This window comes from Ornithodoros turicata, chromosome 2 (assembly GCF_037126465.1).
Source record: "Ornithodoros turicata isolate Travis chromosome 2, ASM3712646v1, whole genome shotgun sequence".
NCBI classification, from domain to species: domain Eukaryota; kingdom Metazoa; phylum Arthropoda; class Arachnida; order Ixodida; family Argasidae; genus Ornithodoros; species Ornithodoros turicata.
The window spans coordinates 71,419,174-71,438,438 of record NC_088202.1 but is presented as its reverse complement, the minus strand read 5'-3'; the positions used below and the strand labels follow the sequence as shown (position 1 = coordinate 71,438,438).

The following is a 19,265-nucleotide window of genomic DNA, read 5'->3' as shown; positions in this document are numbered from 1 at the left end:
ACATGCAGGGCCGTTTCCACAGAGCGGCAGTTGCGAAACAAGAAGCTGAATACTCATACCTAAACGCCCTACGCGGTCCTTCGTGGGGGAACTCCTCACGCAGCTTTTCATAAAAATTCGCGCACCATCTCTGCGAGACAATCCGCCCCGACATATTTCCAAGATGAGCCAACTGCGACAAATTATGTCTATACGTTCCTCAATAACTTTCAGAAGCTGGCAAATCCGCGACACAGGCATGGCCTCAATCCACATTTGGCGCTTGGATGAGAGAGTTTGCTTAAATGAGTTTAAGTAAATTCAGCAGGCTCTTCACGTTGCTGGGGTAAAAAAGTGAACTTTACATGACAAATTTCCGGGTTCAGTTCGCAAAAATGTACATAATAAAACTTACGTTACATGACATTGTCATCAGACGGTGGCAAAAACCTGGTAAGAACAAATATCGTTGACCGCATGATTCTAGGTGGCGTAGTTTTTTTAATTCAATGACGTTCTCTGGGACACCCTGTAATTATATATATATCACATGGGGGACCCCTTTTGGGTTTGGCGTGTCTACGCAGTACGCCCGTCTCACATATAACTTCCTTTAGGGTGATGATGGTACTCTCCTGATGAGGGTGCTCCCTTGATACCACTAACTCGGAGTGTTCCGTCGTTTACATCCCTGACTTAGGGTTCCCCTCACGCTCATCACACGAGGTGTTCCCTTTACACCCTGACTCGAGGTGTTCAATCGATACCCAAAAAATTTGGTTGGTGTATCATCTGTATCATTATGCTGGAAATCTATTGTCTGCTTATGGTCTGCTTATGCACTGCAAAAGCTCCAGATGTCATTACAAAAGAGGTGGTATACACAGTGGTGTTCTTCACACAATGTAGCAATTATGAATAACAAATGGCTGTTCTAAATGATAAATACAGCTGTACGCAGGAGTTCTGTTGATGATGATGATTGAAAGAAAAAAAATGGGGATCAGGAGTTCGGTTACTGGTAAGGTCGGCTATGTTTATTTTCCGTTGGACAGCACGCACTGAGCACGTGCACGCAAAAAGCTGAAGCCAAATGGGTATGGTGAAGGAGTGCTAAGTAACAACTCCAGGAAACTGTTAAAGCTCAGCTATGCCGATATCCCAAATAGTAGAAACGGTTGATATTCTGAAAGCCTACATCCAGCTCTCCCCAAAATGCTCCTTCATTCTCTCAGTTCGGTACAGTACTATGTCAAAAAATAGATAATTCATTCCGAAACACACATGGGCGCAGCCATTTTTATGACGTAGATGCACTCGAACGGGCATTGTGACGTGTACGCGCCTTCGTACTTGTCAGTGGATTCCAGCTACGGCTTCTCGCGGCTTCACGTATCTGTGCTTGAAGATGGCGGACAGCCGGGTTCCACCGTTCCGCGATAAGTAAACAGTGCAGCAGCTGCGAACTCATTCGCGAACCAACCTCTGTGCGATGTTGTAACTGGAATTCGTCGTTTGTGTTTTGTGAGCACGTACAAATTGTATGAAGTCGCGTCTGCGTTACCCCTTTACAGCACTTGCCAATTGCAGAGACTGACGTTTCGACAGCCGTTTTTGCAAGAAAATGCCGATAGCGTTTTATTATTGCAGGAAAACAATGTGCTATGTATTTGAGAAACCGCATACTGCTATGGGACAAGTTTTACACGTGGCTAGTTCCATTTCAAATCGAACAATCCGGTACACTTGATGTCTCGAATGAACTGGGAAAAATTTATGTTGAAGCCATCGGTGAGTTAGGAGAAATAAACGCTTTCCGAATTCTCTGCGTTGCGCGGTTCGGGAAGTAGGAGAGGAGGAAAAAACTGCCTCTCATAAGACGATATCGTCACGCGCGCGTTTGAGCGTTCGCTACAAGGCTATTTCCGGTCGCATTATAGAAATTTCTTGATCTGGCTTTAGACCACTTAGGGCACAATAGGATCCTGCGTTGGCAGTGCTGTGCCCGTTTTTATTTGTCTACAAAAAAATATCAAAGTTGACTCAAAGTGCCGAAAAGCACCATATTCACTGAAACTTTGCGGACGATGTACAAAACGGATAAGACTGAGCTTTATGCCGTTTAATTTGTCATTCATAGGGCTATCGAATGATGTATAATTTGTTGCTCTACTCTGTAAGGAACGTAAGCGATACCTCTTTCAGTAACACCATACCACCGAAAAATGACGAATTTCGGAAGCGTTTATCTAAAAAACCCCACCAAGTACTTGCCTCGAAAATTTTATATATTGTAGGTAGTTCCTTAGACTATACACAGAAGAAAAATCAAAAGTCGGACTTTAACGGTAGGCGCACTGTTAATTTTTTGCCAGCCCTATACGCGGAGCGCATTCAAGCCGTGGCACCGTGTCCCGCGTGTTGCAAAATTGAATTTTCCAAAGGGACTTTCAACTTCTGCCTTCACATAAAAAGTAATTGCTATCATTTGAAACCGTTCTGAGCGCTTGCGTTCATAATAGTATTGTAATCGCTGAATGTAGATTGTGGAGCAACCACACGTGCTCACATTTTTTGCGGGATGACACACATGCATTGCAAGTGCTGGGAGCCCGTGAAGAACAGAATGCTTTAGAATACTTTTGCGTCTTTACAAGAGGTATATTTGTCCACGGTGATCATATCGAAGCATATTTACAGTACACAGAATAACACGAACTTGACAGCGAAGAAGACAAAGTGACGAAGTTAAGAAGGGGTGACGTAAGTTATGCAGAGCATTCCGGGTGGGTGAGAGTGCTCGTGTCATGAACTGCTTTAGGCCGTCGTGGAAGCCACTTTCCTTAATGGTACTTCTGATGGCAGGTTCTTGTCAGATTTTCTTTCAAATGTGGGCAACATTGCTGCGTGTTGTGATTCAGCCACCTTTGCTGTGAAGTACTTGAAGCAGCTTCTGCATAGCTGGCCCATTTCTGTTACGCCTTCGGCTTCGCTGGAACCACAGTCTTTATGGCAGCTACGCCGATCTCCGAAGCAAAGCGAAAATCCTTTGTCTATAGCACTTTTTTCTTGTGTATGAGGCGGTAGTCAGCGAAATCCACACGATCAGCACTGTACAACGAAGAGGCCATTGAGGTAGGTGTGAAAGCAGGACGACACACTGCAGTAATGCAGATGTCGTCGCACACTCTGTATAAGGGCAATCCATGCACTTCTGTAGTCGATAAGTGAGTGAAGCGTCTTCTGTGTGTAGGCGAAACTTTGCGCAAGGTGTCTTCAAGGAGTAAATGCGATCAGGACCTTCCCATGGTCGCAGCATGTCGAACCGAATAACATATTGGACAGCGCCACCAGTCGGGCTGTTTCGGCAAGGTTCATAAACGGAACCATGAATTAGCCTTGAGTGTGTGCGTAATGCACTACACAACAACATTTTCCTCAGTGCAGTCTCCCCCGTTCGACGTCATGGGGCCGTAGGAAAGGGTATGTTTCAAAGAATACTGGAAGTCACTGCGTCCCTGCTGCCATAATGCGTACAGTAAATATGCTTGTTTAGAATAACCCTGAACAGATATGCTTCTTACAAAGATGTAAAATCATTCTGTTCTTCCGGGGGTCCCAGCACTTGCAATGCATGTGTGACATCCCGCAAAAAATGCGAGCACATCTGGTTGCTCCGCAATCTAGATTCAGCGATTACACCATTGTTATGAACGCAAACGCTCAGAACCTTGAAAAGGAAACCTTGAAACCTCAGAATGGTTTCAAATGACAGCTATTACTTTTTATATGAAGTCCCTTTGGAAAATTCGATTTTGCAACACGCGGGACACGGTGCCTCCGCTTGAATGCGCTCCGCATATAGGGCTGGCAAAAACTTCAAAGTGCGCCTACCGATCAAGTCCGAATTTTGATTTTGATTCTGTGCATAGTCTAAGGAACTATCTGCAACATATAAAATTTTCGAGGAAAGTTTTTGGTGGGATTTTTTAGATAATGGCTTCCGAAATTCGTCATTTTTCGTTGGTATGGTGCTACTAAAAGAGGTATCGCTTACGTTCCCTACAGAGTAGAGCAACAAATTATACATCATTCGATAGCCCTATGAATGACAAATTAAACGGCATAAAGCTCAGTCTTATCCGTTTTGTATATCGTCCGCAAAGCTGCAGTGAATATGGTGTTTTTCTGCACTTTGGGTCAACTTTGATATTTTTTTCCAGATAGACAAAAACCGGTACAGCACTGCCAACGAAGGAGCCTATTGTGCCCTAAGTGGTCTAAAGCCAGATCAAGAAATTACTATAATGCGAGAAGAAATGGCCTTGTAGCGAACGCTCAAACCCGCTCGCGATGACGTCGCCTTATGAGAGGCAGTTTTTTCCTCCTCTCCTATTTCCCGAACCGCGCACCGCAGAGGATTCGGAAAGCGCTTATTTCTCCTAACTCACCGATGGCTTCAACATATATTTTTTTCCCCGTTCATTCGAGACATCAAGTGTACCGGATTGTTCGACGACGGTATGTAACGACGAGAGACGTAAAACGAAATAGAAATCACATTTTAAACTTTTTGTGAGATTCTGTGCATTTTCCAGAAGCCTTCTTTGAATCACACACTCCCATGTCACGCTGCGTTGTGTGAAACGCTACAAAGTACTGCATTTTATGTCTAACACCTGGATATTGTTTGTAATGAGCACCGTAGCACAAAATCATGCACAGGAAAGCTCCAGAAGCCATGTGGTTGCACACTATGCAGACGGAAAAGGAGTACCAGAGCACATATTGCCACTTAGAAATGGTGTTTTTAGAAATGTGGGGTCTGAAGAGTTAGGGCATAGCATAGATCCTAGAAATCAGGTGCACCTTATCCTTCTGTAGAGTGCTGTTTCAATTCACAACTCAGCCCATGGGGTGTAAAAGTGTTAGAGGCAATTATGTGACTTGTCATCCTGGGTGACATCACTGGCCAGCCTCGGAATTAATTCCGTAATCAGGAATTATTGTACAAGTCACTTTGTATTTAATATTTATCATGTAGGACATGATAAGCAACATGTAAGTTGCAACCCTGTCTGCAGCATTCTCGATTGCATCTTACATTTACAGTTAGAGACACGTTACCAAACCATTTGCAAAGGGCACTCTTACAGGGGTCGTGTAACTTGAGTTTTTAATTTATAAAATTCATAAAAAATAAGTATACAATAAGTAATATAAAATTTATATAAAATAAAAACTACCATTTACAAAAAGAATTTGTAAAAATAAATATAAATGCTTCATGGGAGCAATGCGTTAGCATACCCATTGCACATCAAGTACAATTATATATGTTTGGACATCATCTAATTAATCTTCTGAACCATATGTGTGCCTGCATACGAAATTTTTTATGCGCATGCTCTACCTTCCTATTCTTACATGTGCACAGGAATAACAGCAATATATGTGAAGTGGCAAAAAGCAATGCTAGACTCTACCATCATTGTGCCCCTTAAACTTTTCCACATTTATGTCTGGTGAACAGGGAATATCTCACTAGAAAAGACGACATTTGTTTGGCAAGCAAATAAATATATTTATTTACATTTTCCATCAATCAACAATGTTGTGACCTGGCGCAACTATTAATGTCAACAAGGAAAGTACTTACAAAGCATTCCTATGTACTAAAATGCAGATATGACAATTCTCTTTTTGTACCTCAGCACAGTACAGTTTCAAAATTAACAAACTGCACAGCATCACCAGTCTTAAAGTATCTCAAGAGGGGAATCACATAAAGCCTTAATAATAGACTGTGCAAACAAATCTAAAAAAAAAAACAAAGTACTTCAAGAAAAATCTGAATAATGGGTTGCCATTGTGATATGTACTACTGTGCACAGTTCACGAATGGAACACGTTACCTCATTGCATTGCCTCCATGTGAGCACTAGAACAGGCAGCTTTTTAGGTCGCTCTTTTCGTGTTTTTCTATGGTCTTTTTTTGTTTTCTGTTTTTGCAATAGCAAGCATGGCCACAGTGAAACACAAGCAGCCAAGGACAGGATGAGACATCTACAATGCGACTGCTAGCTCTCAACTGATTTATTTATTAGCAGACTCTGGAATATACACATATATGCTGCTAAGCAAATGACAATTTAACCAGTAGATCAACAGACAAGAAAAAAGGGTTATATATCTCCCCCTCTCCTTTCTTCATGCACCAGATGCAAGCCTGATCCTTCTTCATTTCCGCCTTCAGCGTGCACCTGTGATAATTCAGAAGTTAGATTATCAATACTACTGTGTTATTAATCGTGGTTATATCAAAGTAAGCGCAGTAGGACAGCGCACAATCGATTCATTAAGCTTGCTATTTTTCATATCTGAACCTCGACTTACCTTTTTTTGCTTTTTTGCCGATCCTCCGTGGCACGTTCAAAATGTTGTGCGTCGGGCACCTCAGATTTTGATCAGACGATTTCGTGCCGAGATTCCAAATTGCCTCTGGAGTCGCGCGTAACCTATGATAACATTCGTGGACGAAATCCTTGCAGTGGAAATTAGCAGGCACCATTGTCAGCCAAGAGCTTTGCACTGCTTGGTCTTTTGGCAGCTTATAACAGGTAACACTTGAATGCTCCGATGAATTGTTCTAACAGCGTAGCACCGTCGCATATTCGACAACTTCGCCGCGGCATATCACGTATCATATCGCTCCAGCCCATAAAAGGCAAGGTCAGAACAAGGAAGTGCACTTTCCAAACGACGCCGAGCCAAAAAAATATTCACATGCTTTGTTTCCGACTTAGCAATAAGCAATAACATAACAGCTGTTCGCTTATGTAAGATGCACAGAGGACGAAACGAAAGAAGCCAAGCGGCCAAGCCAAGAGTTCATGCAAAGCCAAAGACAGATAAACCGAGAGCAGTGACGTCGGTACGCCAGTGCGCAGGGTTTGCCGACGGTCTGACGGGCGGGCTTGAGAACTAAAAAAAATGTTTTCTAAAAAACTACGAACAGTTGGACCAAGATATTTCGCACACATATTCAGTCTTCGCTAACGAACACACAGCGCGAGTATCGCTCAGTTCTGCGGCACTTCAAAATCGGCATATCTGACCTTTAAATGCACGGTAGCAGATACCGCCAAGTTCAACCGCATTGCATATTCAAAAGGCGACGTTTTAATAATGGCTACTGGAAGCGAGCCAAAGTTCGCGCGAGTTCAGTAATTGTTCCTGTCAGCACACAAATTGTATCTTCAGTTGCAGTACATGTACGCTGAAGCATTTTGTAGGCACACATTCTCGTACAAGCTGAGTCATATAGTGGCCACATACTGCTTAGGGTTCTACGTCAAAACCGCGAGTCAAAAATCGGGACACATCAATATCGCTACAAGTAAAAATCGCGATACGTGAATATCGCGACACTTCAAGATCGCGACACGCGGCAGTGTACGGACATCTCGGACATCTTAGGCCAATCAATGGGATTTAATCGCCTCTCTGTTCTCCGTCATGCAGCCTATGAGACGTAAAAGGCTCTCCTGACCGAACCTTGGTCAGCCGCGACGGGTGCATACTCTACATGAACTGACCCACTCCTCAACGTGTGAAATGCATAAAAGGCTCCCCTGACCTAACCTTGGTCAGTCTCGGCGAGTGCATACTCAACATGAACTGACCCACTCCCCAACGTGTGCAATACGTAAAAGGCTCTCCTGACCTAACCTTGGTCATCCCCATATCATCGTCATCATGTATTTCTCTCTCTCTCTTGGTCATTCTCTCAGTCTTTTCACTTTCAGCCTATTTTCACTGGGACACCCTGCAGATGGCTTAGTCGTGATTTTGACGTGTCGCGGCGTCGACATGTCGCGATTTTTGACTCGCGAATTTGACGGAACACCACTGCTTAGCAGGCCTGAAGGATGAGCTTCTTTTCAAAAGCTGGATCTCTATTTAGGCAGGGTTACTGTACACAAATGGGAAATACTTTTCTGAAAGAAGTAATACTACATGTTGCTATTACATTAATCTACTATGACGCCGTATTGGGCGTTGTCTTTGTATAACCACGAACGTACGTATGCGTATATGATGTCTATTGAACAACCTGTGTGTTTCGTCTATATGTTTTTCGTTCTCAAAAGTGCATGTAATGAGAGTCGTTTATAAACGCCTGCAAGTGCCGGACTAAAACATAAATACCACAAGATGTACGATAGAAATAGACGAAAAAATGGTCAGAAGAGAGGACAGTGACCTGTCATTCTTAAACCCTTCTCGCGGGAAATCCGGATGACACCCCATTCCTGACGCCAAAAATGGTATGGTGTGACCAGTACACCCTTGTTGTTCCCCAGGGTAACTAAGCACCATTTAACTCTTTTATCTGAGATTGTATAGTACGTGTGCAAATAATGAACCTCGGATAGTTCCAGCTCTGTGTGTGTCGTACTTCCTCCTTGTCCCTTGTGAATATGGTTGCATAGGTTGAAATTCAATTTGTAGAGTCCGTTTTTCCATTGCAAGCGCACAGACGTGGCTCTTCTTATCCACGCACCTGACGTTGCTTTTGTAGAACACGGGAACACGCAGAATATAGTTGGCTCCAACTATAGGCCACACGATACGCACAACTGTGAGACAAAGATGCACCGTTGCAACTTCAGAAATTACAACACTCATCGACTACATACCCGCGTTGAACGATGCGAACACATATAACAATACAACAGGGGCGCACGCACGGCACCAGTCAGGCGTACATGAGGCGTAGGAGCTACTTGATGAGGCTTTTGCGTGTAAGCCTACTAAAGCATCAGAACACGCAGGACTATCAAGCATAGCACTCACACGAATATCGAACTCGTTTGGGAAGGAGTGATCGTTGGAATGGCTGAACAGAACGGGGGGCGACGAATTTTCCTAGCAGTACATATTGGAGGCACCGTTATGAAACCAGGAGGATATTAGAAGTGCCTTCATTCTCAACATCTGGATTTTTTTTTTAATTCCGTGCTAGAGGCGCGAAGCAACCGTGGCTATGAGCTGCCTACAGGCGTGGACAGATGGAGAGAGGACGGCAACAAGGAGTGGGGGACAGGGGGGTTAGTATACGTCCTGGTCCGACTTCAAAGGGAACTATGCCGAAACTCTGCTGGAAAACCCAGAGAAAACCCCAGACAGCACAGCCGGTGCGGTGATTCGAACCCGCGTCACTTCCTAGTCTCGGCGTGGAAGGCCATCATCCTAGCCACTATGTCACGGGAACTGGTAACACTTGGATTTAAACGATGGCTCTCATGGGACTTAAGAACAACTGTTGTGAGTGTGCAGTAATTCGGAGCCAATGGTGCAAGCGCACAGCTTCTCATCGATATAGCGCCACAAAAGCTCCAGAATTTTCGCCGTCTGGTTTTCCCTTTTTGTGAGGATCGCCGCCGCAGACCCACAGAATCGATGAGTCGACACTTTTCTCGTGGAACAATAACGCCGCTTGAAGAACAACACTCAATGGCAACACAACACATAACATTCATCTATGAAACGTAATAAAAATAATAAGCGCGAGGACTCGCAGACATGAAGCAGCAAAGAAGAGCCCCACGCGGTCCAATATCGTATATCACTAGTCGCGGTACGACAATTAGTGAGCCACGTGAAGCCACGAATAATCAATTGTCATTATAACGAAAACAGTTCCCCTTGTGAGCAGTCACTGTTCGAAATATCAGCGGTTCTCCTCCTGAGGCTGTGCCCTTACCGCTCCCTCACCATTCTATATCTATATATATATGTATAATCAGCGGAAAAAGCCATTAAAGAGACAAGTAAATGACACTAGACAGACAGATCTAGACAGACACTAGACGGAACAGATCAGACGTTAAACGTTTTAACATCTGATCTGTTCCGTAAACCCACAGACTCTCAGCAGTATTTGTCATTCCATAGTTGTCATCCTCGCCACACGAAACTGGCCATTCCCTATAGTCAAGCCCTTCGGTATAGGAGAATCTGCTCGAATGACGACGATCTGGACAGAAATTTAGAACAGCTGCAACAAACCTTTGTCGGTCGTCAGTATCCACCCGATCTAGTTCAAGATGCTCTCAACAGAGCTCGCAAGGCAAACCGTCTAAGCTTACTGGAGAAAAGACAAAACAAATCAGAAAGTAATGCCGTGAACTTAACTGTAACATTCGCCGGAAATATCCCAAACATTAACAACATACTTAGCCGCCATCACAGTATCCTTCTCCAGTCAGAACGCACGAAAAACATATTTCCTAATCCACCACGTGTCGCTTACAGACGTAGACGTAACTTACAAGATAGCTTGGTCCGCTCTAAAGTAGGCGAACCCACTAGCCATCCGGCGGGCTGTCATCCATGTAATGGCAGGAGATGCCAGATTTGCAAGTTAATGCAGACCGCACAAACGGTCAGAAGTACGAATTCCAACTTTACCGTCAAGATCAACGCAGACGTAGACTTAACTCATGCAACGTTATCTATCTAATCCAATGCAACACATGCCGGGCCCAATACGTGGGTCAGACAAAAACTTCTTTCCGAATTAGATTCAACAATCACCGATCGGATGTTACCAAGAAACCTAATCTTCCAGTCTCACGCCATTTCAAACAACCAGAACATTCAATCAACGAAGCCTCAGTTTTTATTCTCCAGTCGAACTTTACCTCTGACCGCTCCCGGGAACAACGGGAATCTTACCTAATTTACAAATTCCGATCGGCCATTAACGAGGACCCTGGCATGCTGTCAACAATAAGAAGTCTAACAACCTAGATAAGACCCTGTTGCCTTTTCTCGTTTCAGGCAGATCAAAATCCCCACTGACCTACAAGGACGATGACCCCACTCCTGGACCTGACACAAAAACGCTCTGGAATTTCCCCAATTGACAACCGCCAGGTGGCGGGAATTTCCCCCAACCGACCACGTCATTCTCAAGCCCCTTATCAGCCTCGTGGCCACATTTAGCTCTTTTGTCCCGAAGAAGGCGGAGCTTCCGCCGTAACGTAGACATCCTCCCTAACTTTTATGATTTTTAAGTTTTAATAAACCCCTTTTTTGTTACTTCCCCTACTTTCGTCTTCTGTCTCCCATTTATTTCAACTATAATTACGTAGCCGTCCGATCCAACTCCAACTTCTCAAGATATATATATGAATATATATATATACTGTCTAGTGTCATTTACTTGTCTCTTTAATGGCTTTTTGTATGGTAATGGCTTTAATGGTTGTTTATATATAATGTTGCGATGTTGAATGTGCCAGCGCCGCCAAGCAACTGTGGCTATGAGCGGCAGACAGATGTGGACAGGTGGTGAGAGGACAGGAAGCAATGAGCGGGAGATATGAGGCTTGGGCCGACGTCACGGGGAACTCTTGTCGACATCCGTCTGCGAAGTCCTCCGGAAAACCCACGAAAAACCTCGGACAGCACAGCCGGTGGTAGGATTCGAACCCAGCACCTCCCGGTCTTCAGCACGATCTCGGCTACCACCAAAAAGCGGACCGTTCTATTCATTCGGCCACGCCGCTGGTTGTTTCATATTTTGTGTTGCAGACTTTTAAGATACTTTAACCGCTAAACGGAGACAACGCGAGGGTATGCGTGCTAAGTTAATGACCATCGCAGCGTAACCTCGTCAAGATGCGGCGTTAATGCATCGAATGCGACTCGACGTGGCTTTTACATTTGACTTGATTTGGGTTTTATCGGCTACTCATCACCTACTGAGTCCATAATGTGGATTTTACAGCTCGGGTGGCGTTACCGCTTGAGACGCGTTGATTCTCCCAGATGCTGTCATTGCGGTGCTCTAGAGGATTTGGAGCACATTCTTCTTCATTGTCCACACTACCAACATTCCGAAATCGCAGTTTCCAGGTCCCTTATTCAACTGGACTCTCGCCCTTTCTCTCTATCAAAATTGCTTGGTCCCTGGCCGAATCTATCCCAAAAACGCTCTCCGCTGAAAGTCCGATCTTTTGACCTTTCTAGACACAATGGGGCTTCGATCCTTATTTTGAAGTGGCTCATTATCTCATTCCCCACATCACCACCAGGAATGTGGTACGGTATCGCCTCTGGAGACGAAACTCCATTTGTCATCATAAAATAAAGTTGTTCTAAATAAACAATTTCCCCGACCTCCTTTTCATTTTTCTCTCCTTCTTGCGTACTTCGAGACTTCCTTGAAAAAAACGCTCGAATATGTACGAATAGCCAAGTTGGATCATTTTGTGCAAAATTGTTGATCACTCGTAATTACCTAACTCGTACAAGGGTGGGGGGAGCAAAGTCAAAAGAAACAAAGTAAAACAAAAAGCAATCTTTATATAATGCTTGACGCTCGTTTTTGTAACAAGTAAGACATCATCATGACGTCTTTCATAAGGCATCGGACACAATTGGCTGAGGAACAGCGAACAATCAGTAACTTTGTAACACCAAAATAAATATTAGACGAGATGGAACATCTATCCCTGTTGTAACACTCTCAGGTATTGTATGCGGGTTGTCCGAGATAAATGCGAACAGATATATATTCCAAGGAACTTAATATACTATCAACCTCAGTTTTGACCTTCTGAATAATAATTGCCTTCACAACTTCTGTTATGAACTTTTGGTAGGGTGGAAAAGCATGTAGCACGATTTATCCTTCCAGAGACAGTGATGGACAGAAGGTTATAAACGACTCAAGTAAAACGGAATACGCTAGGTTCGGGAGAATATATATGAAAACTGTTGGTTATATCTTGATCTGACAGGTCTCCCCAGGAAACATCCAATCATATATCAATATCGGCCGCGTATCGGGTCTCCTCTCATGAATGATCGGGGCTAGAGCCCTGCGCGGATGAGATTTTTGGCATCCGCATGCGACCCGCATTCGCGCACACGTTATCCGCACCCGCAGCATACACAACAGTTTACATCCACATCCGATCCGCTGAGCAAAACGCACCATCCGCATCCGGTCCGTTAATTGATTACGTTATAAAAATACTAAAGAAGTAATTGCTTACTAGTAACGCAATTACTAGTAACGCGTTACGGACAAATCCGCCCTCGTCTCGCCTTATAACACGGCACCCAACCATAGTAGAGATGCTGGCCAGAATGGTGAACCCAACAATGGGAAGTAGAGTAACCTGATCGCCACCACCACCAGCGGGTTGCCACCCGGCTAGTGTTTAAACGGCCAGGCCGGTAATTTGTCGCTAGTTACGGCTGCCGGTTCAAAGAAAATCCTGGTGGCGTCTTGCCGGTATTTTACCACAGAAGGCGTTCCACGGAAAACCTTCGGAAATTTCATGAGTCCATCCAAGGAATTTTGAACGGGCCCAACTCCGCTGTGGTAGAGGTAGTACTTTTCATTGCTTCGAAGTATTGTTTTCGATCTATATTGTGACAATAACACACGGTTGATTGAATGCTTTCTCTTCACTCACTTTCATCCTCTCTTTCACCCACTTCTATTCTCTCTCTCTCTCTCCTATGTATCACTCAATTTCCCACGCCCATTCCTTTGTTTCATCCTCTCCCTCTTGTTCTCACGCATTCGGCCAGCATTTTTCGTGGCCGAAGGTGGCATTTTTTTGTCTTCTTATAAATATATCCCCCTTTGCCAACAAGCCCATTATACAACTTTTAATATAACCTTTCGAAGACACCATCCAATTGATTGTTTCTTGACGAATGCCGCAATTGTTGCGGTGAATCACCTCATCCCATAATCATTCATGTATAGTTGTTGTTGTTGTTGACGAATACGTAGTCAAAAGTACCCAGGATGCAGGAACAACTGTACGCAGCACACCATGAATTCATGTGTCAGTTCCCATGTCATTGTACAGCGTATTGATTTATACTGTAGGGCCCGGGAGTTCCTGCATGCATATTTTTTGAATGCCTTGTAACGGATACCCTAACGTTTCTCCACACCTTACCAACCACAACGGCGCGATTCTACAATGTTTCGGGTATCATATAATTGCATATTTCGGCACATTCCTTCCTGATTGTCATATAACATGACGCTTGCATATCATGTCATATTTCGGCGCCATTTGAACCATTTCTTAGAGTTTGCCGTCCCCTTTGTTTTCAATTGCTCGCGTTATTTCAAAAGGAAGGTCGTCGGCACAAAACCCGTGTTTTGGCGCCACACCTAAGCTAATGCGCTGCTGCTTCACGCTATGGAATCAGTGGATTTGACGAGCACCACTATAGCACCAACTTCTGAAAACACAGTGAAAGCAGTGAACGAGTTCAAGTTGTGTTTGATAAAAAGAACGGAATCAAAGTATTGCAGTCTGTGAGTGCCCTTCTCAAATCTAACGAACAGCAGAACCAAGGGCTGTCTGCACAAGGCGTTGAATAGGAGATCTACGTACCTAGCTAATTCGTCAAAAATAATATCCAGCGAGGCGAAATAGCGCACATTTTCGCAGTACATGGCTTTCTTAACTGGCAAATAATAAGTTTTTAATTGTCTCGCGTAAAAATGGCATGTGCATGTGTGTGTGTGCACTTTTTCAAACCTGAGTATGGCAATGGTGGCATACTGCAGTGACCAACGACGAATTTTTGTGTGTGTACGCGTAAACGCACGTTCCAACTGCTAACAAGGAATGTGCACTTTTATTTGTAGAACCTTTTTTTTAGACAATTTGGGTATTGAGATTGTTCCACGGTACGCAAAAGATCCCGGAACAACATTCCCGGGACCATAATGTTTCCGCATATTTGGCGGAAAGTGGTGCGGAGTGCCGCAAGAGAAAACAAGGACGAAGCAGAGTGCTGCGCCACCTCGTTTTGACTTAAAGAAGTGCACTTAAACAGTGTCCCTTAGGATTTGGCTGTAGATTGTTTGTTCTTTCGTGGCTTTTTGCGCGGCAACTATTCGAACATATTCGGTATGGAAGGGGCACTGGATTCGATTCGTAATTCCAATAACGAAATTCGTATTCGGTTTGGAATGCGAATTTAACATATAGTATTCGCTTCGATATTCAAAAAATGCGAATATTCGCACGGCACTATTAATCTCGCGGGAAAGCATGTTTCGCTCAACGCGCGCATCATGCGATTTCATGATACACCAAGCAGCACAGTCTATTCAAAGTCGAGTGCAACAGGGCTGGACGGGTAGGCGGAAAGCCTTGAACAGACCCGCGAAACTAAAGAAGATTGATAAGACGCATATCGTACACCAACTGCACTCGACTTTCAGTACATTGTGCTGCTTGGGATTCCATGGAATTCCACGATTCCATTACATTATCGACTGCGTTGCTTGGAAATGAACAAGCGCAAAGCAATTTCACCGATAATCCTGTCAACCAATCAAGTCAAGTCGATTATAATAGAACCACCGAACAGAAAGAAAATGAGGCTTCGAAATGTGCGCCGGGCCACCTGTTGCGTTGTTTAAACAAGAGTCAATACTCCAGACATATGTCGCGGCGTCAGCTACCGTGTAATTGTTCGGCTTTTGTGTGTCGCGTTCTACGAGCAGATGACCGTAATATAGAGCCTCTCGAGCGCGGTCGTTATTCGACATTTTTCTCTCGTGTTACTGTCTGTGTATCTGGTGGGCAGTTGCTATCTTTCACAACCAGCAGGGCTTTCTATAATGGAAGTACGCGTATATACCACACGCCATATGCTTTGTGAAACAGCCGACATGGGGAGAGTATAGGTTGCAATATAGAGTGAGGACATGCAAGAGCCATATGGTGAATTCCACGAACTTGTTGTGCAGAAAACCTGATCACTTCAGTGCAACATATGCGTCGCGTGTCATTGGTTCATCGTTAGCTTCTACACGAAGCGCACACAGGCACTCTACACTGCGCTGCACGAAAACGATCATCGGAATTCGCCATTAGTAGACAATTCAGAAGTTACGGAGTTTCGAGAACTCCGTTCCTTTCCTTTCACATCTCCGTTTCTCGCCGGAGTTCTCATCACTGCCGTGTGGCAAGACGCCAGTCTCGGTTTTTGTTTACAGCCTTTGCAAGTTTAAGGCCTTAAACCTTAAGTTCGGTAAAAAAAGAAGGGAAAACATCGCTTTCACATGTGTCCTCAGAGTCGCCGTCCAAAATATCTCACATAAATTCCCAGCCAATCATTTATAATTGAATTTCCAGCCAGCGCTTCCTCCCCTGTGACGTCAGTGTTATGGACTTACCTGGCTTTTGTACTGCTAAGCAATCAAGTAACTCATTAAAGGGTAAACTGGAGGTTTATATACATTTTATAATATCTCAACACAGTCCATTTCGTACGTATCTCGGTTACATCTTACGGTGGCGTCCTACAAGTTGTGTTACCTGATGCTTACGTCATCATGAAACGAGGTGAACATGCCTCTAATGTCTCTGATTTACCTAACAAACTATGACATCTACACGTACCTTACAGCCGAGAAGAAAAAAAAAGAAACCCCGAATCTAAACGGCGCGCTAAACGTTCCCTAAATTAAATGCACGCGTCTAACTTGAATAAAAAGCAAAAGTTAAATTCTGACAAACGACGATACAGCAAGAGCACAGATAGCCGGGTTACAATGATGGTAGTTGCGGATGGTTGATCGTGTTATCAAGTGTAAGAACAGGGTTAGTGCAAGGGCATTTCAGAAGGGTGACACCTGTATCAATGTAATTCACCGATACGTAAGTATGCCCTAAGTTTGATCGCTAGACAGATGCACACGAAGAAAAAAAAAAAAAAAAGGCGATCACGCAGTCTTATCGCGGTTTCGCGGACTGAGAGGCGGGCGGCTCCGATACAGTTCATTCCGGTGAGGCAGTGTTTCCTAAATCTCAACACGATAAGCACTAAACATCGGTCATTCGCCTTTGTGATTTCGATAAGCGTTCAATAAGAAATTCTTCGCAAACTAGCAATGCCACGTTTAATACTCGCCTGTAATGTGCGTAATACCATGAATTAGTGAGAAAACACGATCCTCGCAGTGCGTTGTTGTGAGGCAATGAGAAGCGAAAAGTCTATACACAAAGGCAATAGACGTATTAGAACGAAGGGATTATTCCGGCCGCACGGAGTTAGCGCTCATCGCTTCCGTTAATTGATTTACCTTTCGTCACACGTCTGATGCTTACCGGAAAACATCTACACGGCTGTCGTTTCGGTTCTTCTTGGGATCCACAATGTGCCTCTGTCTCAGTATAAGACCCCACGACATACATGAATTAGTTTCCCTAGGCAGGCAGACCGCTCGTTTACCCCCCCCCCCCCCCCACTCCCCTCTCAGGTTATCGCACGGGCAAAAGGTGCCCAACAACGTTTCCGTGTGAGCATGCATGTACGCATCTACAATCTTGGGGTGTTTTTACCGACATGATATGAATCGGCTGTGAATAAGGCACTGGGAAACGTAAAAGTGGGACGTCACGCAACCGATCCGAGATGAATCATTCACTGAACGTTTTCCGAATAGCTTCGCATAGGCAGCTGGATATACAGACAATACAACGTTTGCGGTAAGCCTCGAGCTGTTTCAAACCCACACAAGACAAAGAAGGAAAAAAAAAAGCCGTAACGTTGGACGGCACAAGTGCAGCACTCCCACCCTCAGCGGTCCACACCTGACACACAGAGCGACCAAAGAGGTAACTTACCATAAATGCCGCCGCCGATCATTCCACAAGTACGCCGATTTATGCTAGGTTCCTTGTTCAACACGAAATCACAACACACAACACAGCAATTGACGACACCGCAGAAAAGGGAAGCACAGCCCCACATAAGAACCCAGGCGTTACGATCAACAGGCTGCAGAAGGGGAGTCTCATCTGATGTGCTCAGCATCCAACGCTCTTCCGCGAGAACATCTGCGGACTCACCAGCGCCGCTCCAGGCCACCGCCACTCTACCTTCCACAGGCAGCGCGCAGCTCCGAAAAGATCGCTGTCAAACCAACGCCATAAAGAAAGGGCCAAAGCACTGAGCGCCGCAGCGCGGGGCCCGCGCCAAGCTTTTCCCAAACCATGCGCATATCGGCGCACACGCGGTAGAATTGAACATCGCTTTTCATCTCTCGTTATCGTATGTCAAGAGAGGGAGTGAGGCAGCGTGACACGCTTAATAACAGCGTTCAATATTTGCGTGGTCTATTAGTAAGAGCACGAGGCAAAAGTGAGCTGTCAGGTGCAGGGACTGAAACCGAAACTAATAAGTAAGAGCACGAGGCAAAAGTGAGCTGTCAGGTGCAGGGACTGAAACCGAAACTAATATTGGTTCGGTTACCTTTATGGTTCGGTGTCAGAACTCTGAAAGCGGTTTCAGTTACGGGATTCGCCGTTTTAATAGGGATGTATCAGCATGTATCTGCATGCACAGAGTTGTTGATGTTGATGAAGAAAAATACTAGGGAGAGGTTGAATTCGTGACACGACAAATTCGGTAGATGCCGCAAAATGAGCTCCAAAGTACAAAAGGGTAAAAATGCATATACTGATATGTTGCGCTCCGAAAGGGGGGTGCAGCTGTGCCCCGCAAAATAATTTGTTGTGGTCTCTATGATCTCGTGCACATTCATTTCGCTCGTGCTGTAACAAGCCACAAGGCAAGAAAAACTGTTGTTCGTTCAGCGGTTAAGCAAACAGCGAACAGATGTGGAAACAAACAACGTGCAACACTTCGTATCTTAAATGATCGCAGTAATACAGTTCATAACTCATAAGGGACGTCCCCAATACATGTCATACGATGCGTAAGTCATCCGAATATGGATCTAAGCGCATAAGGTGGAAAGTTGTCTACACAACTTCTGTATGAAAAGCACATGACGAAGAGACACTAGACGAAATCACATTTTTCGGTTCTGGGGTGCTAGACTCGTCTTACCTTCAAACACGAAGAAAGTTCAAGAAATGGGAGGGAGGGCAACCGTTGGATGCTTTCCGTGGCCCACGTGAGCGCACCTGACTGTCAATCAAACCTCAGGGTTATCGAAACGCGCGCACTTTGAAATATTTTCATGGCGTCAAAATAACGTTTTGGTTGCCCATGGGGATGGTGTCTTTGCAGATTTCACCAATGTAAACAATTCGGGAGATATCAGGAAAGACAGCCGTTGGACAGTTTCCCTGGCCCAGTTGACGGCCCGTGTTGTCAATCAAACCGAAGTTCAAGGAAAGAGAAAATGCAGCTTTTGGAAGAAGTTCCGTGACGTCAAAATGACGTTGCGCAACTTTTTTTTTTCCACC

General features: G+C 44.6%; 1 protein-coding gene across 2 annotated transcripts in view; it reads right to left on the bottom strand.

The window, feature by feature from the left end:
- LOC135385555 (dopamine D2-like receptor) overlaps window positions 1-17,965 on the bottom strand; it is an 844,468-nt gene extending 826,503 nt beyond the window's left edge. For both annotated transcript variants that reach the window (XM_064614934.1, XM_064614935.1), the window contains exon 1: window positions 17,676-17,965. The gene's annotated coding sequence lies outside the window, so the exon portion shown is untranslated. The remainder of the gene's footprint in view (window positions 1-17,675) is intronic.
- Window positions 17,966-19,265: the final 1,300 nt, after the last annotated feature.